At 35.8% G+C, this 15,607-nt stretch overlaps 1 protein-coding gene across 4 annotated transcripts in view; it reads left to right on the forward strand.

Annotated features, from left to right (window-relative positions):
• Window positions 1-15,607, forward strand: part of Cntn6 (contactin 6) — a 347,844-nt gene that overhangs the window by 231,843 nt on the left and 100,394 nt on the right. The window lies entirely within an intron of this gene.

The following is a 15,607-nucleotide window of genomic DNA, read 5'->3' on the forward strand; positions in this document are numbered from 1 at the left end:
TGACTGGGCTTGTGGATATAGCTTGAATAGATCATGCCCCACACAATACACTCACTGTCAGAGAGACTGTACACTTGTATAAAATGGTGGACAAGCCATTGAACATTCAACATACCCTTCACTCTTCTCTGAAACCTAGAAATAGATTGCCTGGAGTGTTTCCATGCTTAATTATTTAGTAATTCTTAAAAATGAAAACCTGCACTGCTCTTTTCCAGAAGAAGACTAATTAACATCCATTGTTCACAATGGATAATTAGATTTGAGCCCAATCTGCCCTAGGTAGTTTGCTTTATTTAGATAAAGGTGCATTAGCAACAGGTTTGCATGCCTTTTAGACAGCAAAATAGCTACACCTTTGGGACAGAATGTCAAGAAGATTCCTTTGCTTTTCATGATATTTAAATCCTATTTCAATGCTTGTACACAGTAGTAAATACCAGGGAAAGGAACTGGTGGATCAGTTCTGCTCTTTTCAAACATTAGTGTACCCATGAGTTATCTTGTTATTCATTCAGCTAAATTAAGATTATTGGCTACTGTCTAAGATAAAGTTTGATTTAGAAACCCCGAGCTTATAACCATTTTCCAATCTTTAGAACATATCCTATATCCTAAGATGAGAGTAATTTCCAAATGTGAGCAGTAAGAGATTACTTTTAACCTAAAGACTGTTTCTAATGTGACCATCACAGTAGTAAAATATAGATCGATTTTCCAGACACAGAATAACATTCTTAAAATTACCAGTCTTTTTATGAACTAACTATACTTACCAGTGCATATATTGGCTGCTGACTCCTAGTTTCTTTTCAGTAAATGGCATTGCATACAGCTGTGAGTTAGATTTCTTGTATGATTCATTTCTTATAAAAGAAACAATCATAGTTTATTTCCACACAGCATTACTCTCAGAGTATCATCCAATAAATACTTATTGATCAAATAATAATTCTTAATAAAATAATACATAAAAAAATTTTGTTTGAATGACTTTTGAGACATGATGAATTATACCATTCTGAACTTTCTCAGAATCAGTGAAACCAATCATCCAAAATTGTCAATAATATCATGTGGATTATCTTAAAAAGGAGACTAGTGTAATAGAGTCTCAGAAAAGAACACTATTCTATCATATTTGTGATAGGTAAATATTTCTTAATTAAAAGAAATTGTAACATAAGAACAAAACTATGAAATTGCTTAAGGCTAGTCCAGAACAATCTAATAGAAAGTTTCATTTCTCAGCTCCTATAACAATATGAGATAATTTATGTTTCTTAAAATCTTACAGAATGATAGGTTTCATTATATATGTGAAAGTGAACCTTAGAGTAGATGATTAAGAAATATGTTTTCAAAGTTAGGAACATTTAAATAAATAGTAAGGTAGCTGCCTTTGAAATAATTGAGGACAATTTCAATTCCCAATTTTCTCAAGAGTTATGTGATCATTAGTAAATATATTTATATTTTCTATGAATCTGCATATTCTCATTCAACAGTAATTGTTGATTCCTTGCCTAGAATGTTGGCAAGGGAAATAAGACTGGATAATACTTATAAAATATTTAGTTCAGCACCGTCACTTTTTGTCAGTAAATGTTCACTGAATTTTTCTAAAGCCATGGTGTGAAATCCATTCTAATTTGGAGAAACAGTATTTCAGTGAGTTGAAGTGTTCCAACTAAAATATTAGTTTCAGAGTGTCTGTGATTTATCATCTCTCACCAACACATGCGTCTCTCTAGCTTGTTGTCTATAAGACTATAGAAAGAAGCAATGGGAGTCAGTCCTGGAGAAAATAGAGGAAAAGAAGAGAGGCAATGTTTCCATGATGTTTAGATTGCTCATTTCATTTTACGTTTTTCTGTAGTGTTGAAATATATTGAAAACTCAAAAGCTGATACTTGGAAATGATATGTTAATCCATGTAAACCTTCTCCTCTTTCCTGCCTTCATCTCATCTTCTTTCCCATCTCTTCTCTCTCTCTGTCCTAAGTTCTGTCCCTCTTCCCCCATTTCACCTCTCTCTCTCTCTCTCTCTCTCTCTCTCTCTCTCTTCTCTCTTTCTCTCTCCTCCTTCTCCTCCTCCTCCTCTTCCTCTTCTTTATTCTACTCTATCTTATAAATAAATCATTGGTAACAAATAACTTATTTTTAGGTAATATTTCATCAACTCAGAATAATGCTAAATGTCTGTCTCTTTTCAGACTAGGTTGCTTAAGAAATTAGGAAATGGAAGAACAGAATAAGATATAGGAAAGAACTGTTGACCCTGTTTCTTAACTTCACCATTTGGCTGCATGATTGTGATCTGTCATAGGTTAATGTTAAAAAGTTTATGAGCAGCCAGGCAGTGGTGGCGCACACCTTTAATCCCAGCAATCGGGAGGCAGAGGCAGATGGATCTCTGAGTTCAAGGCTAGTCTGGTCTACAAAGAGCAAGTTCCAGGACAGGCTACACGGAGAAAGCCTGTCTCACCCCACGCCCTCAAAAACACAAGGTTATGAGCAATATGTAGAAGAAGTGAATTAAAAATCCACTCAATGTAAATGAAGTCCTGGAATATGAGTCCTTTAGAACAAATTAGAAATAATATCTCAATATTTTATTGGCACTCCAATTAGAGAAACAATATGTTTAAAACTGAAAACTTAAACAAGATAAAATTTATAAAATCTTAAAATTACAAGAAAGCACCTAAATATTTTATAAAAAATAAACAATATTTCACTTAGGAAAACTTGAATTGGAAAATAATATTTTATTATAATAATTAACAACAGGTTTATATGGAAAGAAAATGTTGCTGATTGAGAAAGTAGATTTATTTTTAAGGTTACAAAGGAAAAAAATATTTCACATGAAACAATATGAAATGAAAACTAAAAAGATGTTGAAGATTTCTTAAGTGTACTTCATAGAAATCATTATGACAGAATTGGTTTTATAAAGTACACTTCCTCAAATTGTATTTGCTGTGATTAATCAACACTAAGATGGTATTTATTCAACTGCCATTAATACTGAATTGAAGTACTATAGGATTGAAACTAAAAGCCCAAAACATCCCCTGGGCTGAAGGATAATTTAAAATTCCCTGTATGAGAAGCTTACATTTTATGTAAAAAAGTGTTAGTGCACATTTAACTTTTTGAAAGTTGAAATTGTTGATTATACTTTGGAAAACATTCTAATGTGAATTACCAACTAAAAGGGTTTTATATCTGCTTGCCAATTGTTTTCAGAAAGTGAGTAATGTTTATGAAACATAAAACTGTGAAAATAATTCTTGGTATTTTACAAATTTTGACATTTATCAAATAATATTCTCTTTTAAATTTATAGGCATAAAATTAACAAAAATAAAAAAAATAGTTTATTTGTTAAAAGGTACTTTGTTATATTTAAACTACATAATTATATGTTTTATAATTAATCATCTAAAATAAAACCAACTCTCTTAGCTTTTAAATTATAAATTTATAATTGTAGGTTTACTGCCAATTTTCATAAACTCTTTATAAACCATGCCTTTTGAAAGTAGTGCACATTGCAATGAGAAAACATAGTTGGTTCAGGTAGGAATGAATTTAACTATTTATTACTGGATTTGGGCATTGAATGTACAAGGCCATGTGCATGAGAGAGACACACACAGAAATGAGAGACAGCCAGAGACAGAGAATCAACAGCTTGTTATCTTAGAAAATATTTTATTTTGTAGAAAGAGATAACTCCTGAAGGATGTGTGTGTGTGTGTGTGTGTGTGTGTGTGTGTGTGCACGCGCGCGTGCGTAGTGTCTGCAAAAATCCCCATGTGCACTTACACATACAATAAATGTCATTCATATCCTAGGAATACCTTTCTCTTTCTTTGTCTTCCTTGGTGTTCTGTCAGCCTAGAACTTACAGTTTGTAATCTAACACTAATTTCAAAGTATTTAGGGGTTGTTTCAAACATTTCCTTTTTATGCCATTCTTCTGGCTATCCCATGACATATCTTTTATACCATTAGTCACTGCCAACATTTTTATATTATGATACGTTTTCTGTTACCTTCCTTCTGCATTTCAACTAGGGAAATGCTTCCACTACTGCCCTTCCCATTCATTTCACCTAGTCATCTACCACCTACTCTGACTCCACCCGGGGGTTTATTCCTTCGCATTAATGTATTTTACGTCCAGAATTTTCTTTTTGATTATTCCTTAGAATTTTTTCCACCAGTTCCTGCATGTTGTCTACTTCTTCAGTTATGTCTCTTTGCATTTTAATCACAATGGTTTAAAATTACTGTTGTTAATGGAAGTATATTTGAAAGTAACTACTGCAGATTAAAACACGCTGATAATTTTGAAATCTTTATAATTTTTGAATTTGTAGTTGGTTAAGTTGTTTTTCTCTATGGATTGCATTTTCAGTGGAACATGTATGTGTTTTTTTGAAACTGGGATATGATGTGTCCCCCTGAAAGGAACTCAGGTAGCAGTGGTTTTGAAGTGTGAATTTTATAATTGTTTTGCAACAATTTAAGCTTTCTGGCGATTTGCTACATCTTTGCTGCCAATACCTAAACTAGATTCTACTGCTGTTTTCTGTAGATCTCCTAAATAGTCCCTTAATATCCTATGCTTGGCAGTGATTTCAACTATAACCCGATTGCTTGTGTGAAATTTAGTCCTTGTTTACTAAATCTAGTATCTGGCCATTTATGTGACTTCATATTTACTAAGTTTTATTTTTTTGCCTAATCACAATTATTAAGTATTCTACTAATTCGAGAAGTTATTCTTTTAGGTTGTATAATGAACACCATAAATACCACATTATTGGATGTAAGATTGTAATATATTCAGATAAAGATCCAGCTTAAATTTGTAAACACTTTATTTCATTGTGTCTACTTTTGTTTTTGTGTCTTCATATTATGATTTCTGTGAGTAACTATACAGAGAAGAAGAGGGCAATTACAGATACAGAACAGTTCTGTGTCCCATGAATCTGAAGACAAAGTTATATATATTACTTCAGATGGATAAAATGCGAAGTCATGGGAGTACAACAGTAAAGAGTAGGAAGAAAAAAGGCATACTTAGATTTTATAACTATGAAAGCAATAAACTCCATTATGGAGCATTATAGGAAATGATAATGCAGGGAGGGGGGGCTGGGGTACCCAGCAGTTACCTGCTGCCTACTTGGGGCAGTGCTTCAGGGTACAGACCTACCTACAGTATATCATAGTTTGTAAGAATTTAGGAACATGATAATACTGTGCCAAAGAATCCATGGGGTATAAAAAGAGGTTTATATATAAACTAATGCAGAGAAAGTCACTTTAATGATATTATAACAGAAAAAAAATCTCTGAAATCTTCAGAGAACTATGGTCATTCATGGCTGAAGAGATGGTTCAGCAATTGCTGCTCTTATAGAGGAATAGATTTTGTTTCTTGCACACACATCAGCTGGCTGAAAAATTCTTGAAACACCATATCCAGGAGATCTGACACTCTCTGGTCTTCATGGCCACCTGCCTGCACAGGGTGAACATAAACTCATAAAGGTACACATACACACACACACACACACACACACACACACACACACACACACACACACACACACACACACACACTAATTTTTTAAAATCGTATCTCAAGTAGAAATGACAAAACAAAATCAAAACAAAAGGGACTGAGATACTCTAGGTCTGTGGGATAAAAACAGATGCCCCAGCTTTACAAAGGAACTTCGGATGACTGTACAGGCTGCCAGCTGTCTCTGTCTATTGTCGCAAGATTCCCAAAAGTTGCTTGCATCCTTCTCCAGTTTCTCAGGTGATAGTATATCCTTCTGGGGTCTTTGATGTGGTTAAAGACTAGTTAGTTATAATTTCCTCAGTTATGATAAAAGATAAGTTGGATATAAAACCTTAGACTTACAAATATAAGATAGATAGGATATCTTCTTTAATACTATAACTGTAACTCTTGCTTGATAATTGTTTTATTATATGTAATTTTACTATGTTAAAGTTAAAACCTTCCTTTTTGAAAATAAAAGGGGAGGAAGTGCTGTGGATGATTGATTGATAAATAAAACACTGATTGCCCAGGCAGGAAGTATAGGCTGGACTAGCAGAGAGGAGAATTTAGAGAATATGAAGGTGGAGAGGAGGAGACGCCAGCCTCCCATCCAGGAAACATCAAGTAAAGGCAGCAGGTAAAGCCACAGAACACATGGCAACATATAGATGAACAGAAATGGCCTGAATATAAGAGTAAGAGCTAGACAATGGTGGGCCTGAGCTAATGGCTGAGCAGTTTAAATAATATAAATGTCTGTGTTTTATAAGTGGCTATGGGACTGCCAGGGCTTGGCGAGACCCAGAGAGAAATCTCTAGCTACAAAATCTTTCCATGTTGTACTATAGTTAGTATTCTATTGAGTCCAGTAAAAAGGAATATTTGATCATTATAAGAGACAAATGATACCTGGTATCACAAACAAAAATATCAGATTTGGAATTGCAGTGGACACACTAAATACCAAAAATACTAGAGATAATGTATTTTAAGCCCCTATAGTAAATAACTGTCAATCAAGATTATATTCAGCAAAGTTATCTTTTAAAATATATTATAAAACTTTACTGAGAAAACTAGGGCTGTCAAAGGCCTCACTCATTTATTCCCTCTTTCTTGGAAGTTTTATGCTACCAGTTGCTCAACTTATTGATTGAAGTTTCTCCCCATAATTCACCATTTTTTTCCCTCTGTTTGCAGCAGGGAAGTAAGTCAAACCTTAATTGTTATTTCAAAGCTGGAAATCAGATAGATTTTCATGGTAATTTTGAAATTAAATGCAGTCCAGTTTAGAGACCTATAGTGGGTTAATTCGTATTAGCTAATGATCTGGCATTCACAGCCTTACCACCACAATTTTGACTGCAAAGCTCATTGCCATAACTCTGTGATACTAATGTCAGATTACCTTTTACATGTGTAGTCCTGTGTTCTGTACCAATATCCATTTTCTACATATCTTTTACTAATCAGCAAGTCGGTTTGGGAGATAGGATCTCATGTAGCCCAAACCAGTCTGAAACGCTTACTCCTTCTGCTTCTGCCTTTAAGTGCTGCAACTACAGATGTAGGACACCATGGTTCTGAATATCAAACTCAGGGCTTTTTGAGTGATTTGATCACCCTACCTACTGAACTATATTCCCAGCCTTTTAAAGCAATTTGTCAGCCATATTTTAAGGAATGGAAATGTGAAAATATTTATCATATATATTGTCTGTTGATTAATACTACTCCAACAATAAGTATCTTACTTTACATATTAAAATGAAATTTCAAAACACACATATTTTATAAAAATCAAACTGTACATTGAATAAGAAGAATAGCATATTTTTAAGATAATCACTCTGAGGCAATGACAAGATTAGACCCTACTGATCTGTTTTCAAAACTTACTCTCTAGAGATGATTAGCAAGTGCTCTGAAAACACAATTTAAATAATTGCATCCAACCTAGAATACTGTTGCACTCAAGTATATATGATGTGTAGACATATATGTCTACAGAAGGCTAGCTGAAGCATTCAGTTATAAATTTCACTATCTTAAGCCTCAAAATTACATAACTAATAATTAGGACAATGTCTGTCTAAAGGAAAATTGCTATGGCTTGGGGACTTCTAATTCACTCTCTATGCTGGGATTTGAAAGGGAATGTTATCTCAGCTTTCAGCTATCAGCTTCCTCTCGTTTGCTTAACATGACAGACTTTTAATTGCCTAAGCTGTAAATTAACTGTATTGTGAAATACCCTGAGAAACATCAATGCACAGCTGCCCTAAAAATGTACTATGATTGATGGGTCTATGCATTTCTTGAAAGAAACATTAGCTTTTAGTGGAGATAGTAAATTGATGCATCCTGGAACTCTGTTCTTTTGCTTTAGTAAACAGAATAAAAATAAAACATATTTTCTGTGTTTTTTTTTTCAGTTAGTTTAGTCACTTTTTCTTTACAAAGTAATGTAAATACAATTATTAGTGGCACTGAATGTTTCTATGTGTTTATGAATCTTCACACAGAGCACTGAATTTGTGCATATGTGCCTATCTTATTTCATTTCTCTAATTTATGGCAAATAAAACTCAAGATCAGCCATTAATGTCAAACAATAAATCTGAAGTTTTAACACAATAATGTTTGGTTTTTGCAGAATTTCCAGATATTAGGAGAATTATTTCTTTATTCTTGGCTATTTTCCTATATGTATGGACATCATTCTACATTATTTTGTATTAGGATACTTAGGTCCACATCAGTCAGATGAGTTCTGTTATTTGTGTATTTACCTAGCTATCATTTATATCTCTACACATACCTCCATCCATTCCTATATTATCTACCCACCACCTATTTTCCAATCATTTGTCATCTACCTCTAAAATTGCCTGTCTATCTACCTATTTATCTAATGAGATACAGCCACATATTACCCAAGCTAGTCTTGAACTTGAGATACCTCTGTCTCTACCTCATTAGCATTTAGGGTTAGGGGCATGGACCACTACACCCTGTTTGACTAAAGCATTAACTGAAGTTAAACGTCTATCAGATTTCACATTTGTTTTTCATACTGTTATTCACAATTGTTTTTCTTTCTTATTTGATCATCATATCTTTCTGTTTACCAGTACTGACTTTTTGCCCTTTGCTCTTCCATTGAGTTCAATGAGCAGAGAACAGAATACATTCATAGGCATGGTTTGTCACATTAAATCAGAATCTACACTTGAATGCTCATCTTACGTTCTTGCTCTTTGCTTTACATTACAATGTGACATTGTGTTCACATAAAAATATTATAAACTCGAGGAAATATTCACATCTGTTGACCAGGAACACAAACCTGAGGATTGACAATATCAAACATCACCTCCCTGCAGACACACCTACTTGGATTATCAGTAGTGTATAAGAAATTATTTTTTCTAGTGCTGAGATCAAACCTAGAACCTTAAGTATTTTAGATAAGTGCTCTGATACTGAGTTACAACCATAGCCCAGGAAATGGGAGATTTATTAGAGGGTTTTCTTATACTTGAAGGTATCATGGTGTTCTGAATAGCATGAACTTATAACTAAGTCATAGTCTTTGACTCACAACTTCCCACCTATAGGGTGGATGAAGTTGTTCAATTTCCTTTCATGTAAAGTAAGAAGAAAAGAGATTCATGGATAGATAATTTAGGAATGTTATAATATCAGAGGCACTGTTAAATTAATCTGCCAAATTTCCTACCACATAGTAGAAACAATATATTTTTTATTTTAGTAGAGATCCATTGATAGATAATTTAGGAATGTTATAATACCAGAGGCACTGTTAAATTTATCTGCCAAATTTCCTACACCATAGTAGAAACAATATATTATTTATTTTAGTTCTAGGAACCACAAAGCTGCTTGGCTGAGAAAGCAAACTTGAGCATTCATTAGGAAAGGGAAATGGGATGTTTTGTGTTCCTGTCTTAATTCAAGTTCCCAGAACTATTGGTGAATTATGAGTTCATCACTTGAAATATTCATGTTTAATCTTCCTAAATAGCCACTGCTATTCCCTCATTCACTTATTTGACAAATTGAACATTGATACTGATTAGCTCAGCAATCATGTAATAGTGAATATCTCATTCTATCATTAATTCCTTTATTAGTCAGTGGATCCCTCAGGGAGACATCTCTGTGTACCATGTGTGTGCCTGGTGCCTGAAAAGGCAAAAAGAGGATATCAGATCATCTGGAACTGGAGTTACACATGGTTATGAGCCATGATGTGGGTGCTGGGAACTGAAACTGGAACATGGACCAGAGAAGCAAGCACTCTTAACCACTGAGTCATCTCTCCATCCCCATTAGATAACAACCTTTTAAAAAGTAATATTAGAACATAAAAATTGAGCATTTACTACAGCATGAATCCATATAAATCCACACACTTTCTATTAAGTACTTGAATTATTGAGGTACATTTGTTACAAATAAGCAACTGATATTGACAAATTGTTGTTAACTAAAATGCATATATCTATCGACTTCTCTTGGTCTTTACTTCATGTTCTTATAAAATCCTTAGCACGTTTCACAGTTTCTTGTCTCTATACATTCCTCTTGTCTATAGCAGTAGCTCAGAATCTTATTGTTTTGAATGATCTTGGCTGTTTAAAGAGTATGGTGAGTTTTATTGTTATCTGCCTGTACTTTAAAAGAGCCTGCTAATTGGACTGTGTTTACAGCTTTTGAGGAGGAAGAGCATGGGGGTTAAGTTACATTTTCATTATATAATGTTATAGACATGCTTTTATCATCATGATTTATGAGTCCTTAAGCTGGCCTTCATTATAAACTGAAGTCATTTTTATTTGATTTCTCTATAGTAAAATTACATTTTTTGGTTTGCTTTTATACTGATTCTTTTCAAGAAGGTTAATTTGTGCAGTCCATGGTTCATGAATATGACATTTTGTTTCACCTCTTGTAGCATATTAAATCTATATAATCTATTTAGAATTCAGCCTGAGATATTTGATACTTCTCTATTTACTAATTTTCAATAATTTATTTATTAAAGTACCAGCTTATAAACAATTATTTTCTACTTTCTGTTGTTATTTTATACTTTGGCTTTTAAGTGCTGCTTTGTTCAAGGTTTTTCAGTTTTCAGTATTGAGAACTTACTTAGCTGACTCCTTTTCCCTTTCTTTTTCAAAGATTTTATTCTTGTTTTTAAAGTATGCATGCACCAGTGTTAAGCTCTGTAACTTCTGCAGGTGCCTGCAAAGGTCAGAAGAGGGCATGAGATACACTGGTGATTGAGTTACCAGGAGTAGCATGGGTGTGGGAACCCAGCTCAGATCCTTTGGACCAGTGGGAAGTATCCTCAATGGCTGGGTTATCTCTCCAGCCCCATCTTGTACCCTTGCTTATGGATTCATGAATGTATGGTCTATTTTTTTTTCCTCTTTGCTCTTTTGTTCTTTGGGGGTCACTACTCAGGTCCTAAATAAATACACTGAGATTTATTCTTACTTATGGATGCCCACTCTTAGCTTGGCTTGTTTCTAGCCAGGTTTTCTTAAATTATCTCATCTACCATTTGCCTCTGGGCTTTTACCTTTCTCTAATCTATATACTTCTTTCCTTCTTATTCCATGGCTGGCTATTTGGCCCAGTGGCTGGCCCCTGGCATTCTCCTCTCCTTCTCCTTTTCTTGTTCCTCACTCTTTGCTCTTTTCTTGAGCCTAGATTTTTTCCTCATATTTATTCCCCACCTATTTCTCTCTTCTCCTAGTATTTCACCATTCAGCTGTTTATTAGACCAATCAGGTTTCTTAGGCAGGCAAAGTAACACAGCTTCACAGAGTTAAACAAATGCAACATAAATGAACACAACAGATCTTTACATCATTAAGCAAATATTCCACAGTATCAATGAATGTAACACATCTTCAACTAATATTCCACAACAGCATGGATTGTTGAGTGTCTTTAGCACTTCCTGATTTTGTGGTATCAAAAGATGTTTCAGGCTCAACTTCTATTTTTTTTTTCCTAGTCTTAGAACTAGTAATTTTCTCAAAAACTTATGATCCTTTAAATTGGGAATGATAGAATCCAATATTTGGATGCTAGTTACTTTCAGATGACAGAGTAGGGAAATGTATATTTGTATATTTCTGATTAATTATCTACTCTTTTTGGTGTACAACTATCTGTATCATACAATCTTCAGTATGTGTTCTTATTGCTGTCTCTGGCTGTATACCATTCTATCTGATTTGCTCTATTGCTTCTCATTTGCTTATTGGTAAAGTTCCACACCACTAGTACTATTCCTTTTGTGGAAACTTGTCAGTAATAAATGAAAGATAGGTTTCATTATTCCTACCATTTTGATCTTTTTAAAATATTTTATCTGACTTAACAAGTATGAGACCATTTTTCTTGTTAGCATTTGCAGCTACCTAATGAGAAAAGATGCTAAACATTTTAATATACTGAATTGCCATCTTCCTTTAAAAGATATCTACTCTGATATTTTCCATATTCTTTCCTGGGGTATTTGTACATAACTTTATTCACCTCTATGGTTACACACAGGTCTCTTTTGCCAGTGAGTGTGTCATTATTGCTGTGGCCATTGTTAGCAGTTTTCTAAATTTCCTGATGTCTGATGTTGCAACAAGCCAAGGTTCAGAAACCATGCTAATTTTGGAGCTCCATATTTTTAAATCATGTTATTTATTTTCTTATTGTTTTTAGAATTCTTTGTATCTTATGCCTGTAAATTTTTGTCAGACTTTTAATTTCCCAATAGTTTATCCTAAAACTTGTAATTTTTCTTTTATTGAAAATATTCTTTTCTCATATAATATAACCTGATTTCAATTTCCCCTCCCTCTATTCTTCCCAGTTCCTCCATACCTTCCCTCCTCTCCCAGTCCACTCCCTTTCTGTTTCTCACTAGAAAAATAAGATTCCTAATAGATGATAATCAAACATGAAAAATAAAACACAATAGGATGAAGCAAAAGCTATCACTTCATAGTTAGATGTGACAAACCCAACAGGAAGAGTCTCAAGAGCAAGCACAAGCATCCCAAACCCACTCTTTCCAATAGTCCAGTCAGGAGTCCAATAAAAATACTGATCTGAAAGCTATGATATACACACAGAGAACCTGGACAGACCCATGTAGTCTTGTGCTTGCTGCTTCATTCTCTGTGAGCTCATATGAGCTTCACTTAGTTGATTCAGAGGGCCTTTTTTTCTGACTGTTAGTGGAAGGAATGATTGTAGAAGCCAGAGTGATCAAGAAAACCACAAGAACACTGCCCAGAGAATTAACTAACCAGGGCTCATAGGTGCTCACTGAGACCAAAGCGACAATCAGGGAGCCTGTATGGGTCTCATCTAGAGCCTCTGCATATATGTTATGGTTGTCTACCTTGGTGTCCTTATGGGATTGCTAAAAGTTGAATTGGGAGGTATCTCTGACTCGTTTGCCTACTTTGTACCCTTTCCTTCCCACTGGGTTGCCTCGTCCAGCCTTGGCATGAGAATATATGCCTAGTCTTATTGTATCTTGTTAGGCCGTGTTTGTTTGATATCCCTGGGAGGCTGACTCTTTTCTGAAGGGAAGCAGAGAAGTGCATCTAGAGGAGAGGGGATGTGGGGATGGGGAATTGGAGAAGAGGAGAAAGGGGAAACTGTGGTCCAAATATAATATAGGAGAGAAAAAGTGTGTTCTGCCTCGTCTTCCAAAGGATTCCCTGAACTCTGAGGGGAGGGATTTGAAGGATAGACTCAGCATAATGGCATACTGTCTTCTTGTGGATCTCCACATCTGTTCCCATTGGTTGCCAGAGGAAGCCTCTAGGATTGGTTTTACCCAAGGTTTCTGAGTTATCTAGTCTCAGGCTCTTGGTTAACCAAGCAATATCAGGTATGGGTTTCTTCTCCTGAAGTGGAACTCCGTTTACCTCTCCTCTTGACTTAATTTCTTTTTGTCTACAGATTGCAGCTTGGTTACATTTCCTTCACAGCTAATATCTACTTACAAAAGAATACATGCCATATTTATCTTTCTGAGTCAGGGTTACCTCACAGAGGATGATTTTTTCTAGTTCCATTTGCCTGCATATGTTATGATGTCTTTTTTTAACAGCCAAGTAATTCCCCATTTTCTAATGTACTGCATTTTCTTCTTCAATTCTTCTGTTAAGAGATATCTAGGTTGTTACCAATTTCTGACTATCATAAATAAAGCCACAATGAACAGGATTGAGCAAGTGTCCTTGTGGTAGGATGAAGAGTCCTTGGGGTATATGTCCAAGAGTGGTATACCTGCATCTTGAGCTAGATCCATTCTCAACTTTCTGATGAGCTGCCATATTGGTTTTCATAGTGGCTGTAGTAGTTCACACTCCCACCAGCTATGGGGGGTGGTGGTCCTCTTGTTCCACATCCTCACTAGCCTGCACTTTCGCTTGTGATTTTGATCTTAGCCATTCTTGCAGGTGTAAAATGCAATGGAATCTCAAAGTAGTTTTGATTTGCATTTTACTTATGGTTAAGAATATTATCCCTGTTAGCTAGCCTCTCTGGAGTTGTGACTGCAGTCTGGTCATCCCTTCCCTCCCATTTAGTAACCACTTATGAGTGAGTACATACTATGTTTGTCCTTCTGAGTCTGGGTTACCTCACTCAAGATGATATTTTCTAGATCCATCCATTCACCTGCAAATTTCTCGATATTATTGTTAGAGACACATGGATGATCCTGTGAAGGAGAAGTGGAAGAGATCTACATGAGTGAGCTGGGTGGAGGTGGGGTGGTGGCAGAGGGTGAGGAGTCGGGGATGAGAACATAGGGAAATGGGAGAGTCAAGCTGGAACAGGGACAGAGTGGGAGGGCAGGGAGGAAGATACCATGATAGATGAGGACATCATAGGAGTAAGGTGCTAGGGAGGTTCTCAGGATTCCATAAGGTTGACCCCACCTTGGTCAGCTGGCAGTGGTCCAGAGGATGCCTGGACTGGCCTACTCTGGTGACCAGCCTAGCAAATAACCTAGCTGTCATCATAGAGCCTTTGTCCAGTGACAGATGGAGGCAGATGCAGAGATCTACAGCCAGACACCAGGCTGAGCTCCGGTAATCCAATTGATGAGAGAGAGGAGAGATACTGCAGTCCAAGGGACGTCGAGATCATGATGGGAGGATGTGCAGAGATGACTGGCCACACTAGTGGAAGCCCATGAACTGTGGGCTGGTGGCTGTGGAGACCCCATTGGACTGGACTAGGCCTTCTGGATACAGAAGATGGTTGTTTGGCTTGAACTGTTTGGGGGGGGCACCCCTGAAGGGGGATCAGGATCTGTCCCTGGTCTATGGGCAGGTTTCTGGAATCCGGTGCCAGTAGTGTGACACCTTGCACAGCCTTGGTGCAGTGGGAAGGGGCTTGGACCTGCCTAGGCTCAGTGTGCTGGGTTCTGCTGATTCCCCATGTGAGACCTAGATTTGGGGGATATGGGGATGCAGCGTGGCTTGGGAAAAAGTACTGGGGGGTGGGAGGAGTGAGGATGGGGTGTCTATGGATAGCCGTGGAGTGAGTAGAAATTTTTTTAAAAAAGAAAAATGAAAAAAAAAAAAGAATATTATCCCAATGTTTTCAAGTCTATCCCCCATGTTCTCTTCTGTCAGCTTCAGTATATCTGGTTTTATAATGAAGTCTGATCCACTTGGACTTGACTTTCGTACAGTGTGATAAGCATGGATCTATTTACCTTCTTCTACATGTGGACTTTGGGTTTAACCAGCACTATTGAAAATGCCATTTTTTTTTTCCCACCAGTGTATATAACAGGCTTCTTTTAAAAAACAAATATGGTGAGTAGAGATGTTTGGATTTATGTATAGGTCTTTGATTCAGTAATAAGCAATGATGAAACCTCCAGCAGTCTTTTATTATTCAGGATTGTTTAGCTATTCTGGGTTGTTTGGTTTT

The sequence above is a fragment of the Onychomys torridus genome, chromosome 3 (assembly GCF_903995425.1).
Source record: "Onychomys torridus chromosome 3, mOncTor1.1, whole genome shotgun sequence".
Lineage (NCBI taxonomy): Eukaryota > Metazoa > Chordata > Mammalia > Rodentia > Cricetidae > Onychomys > Onychomys torridus.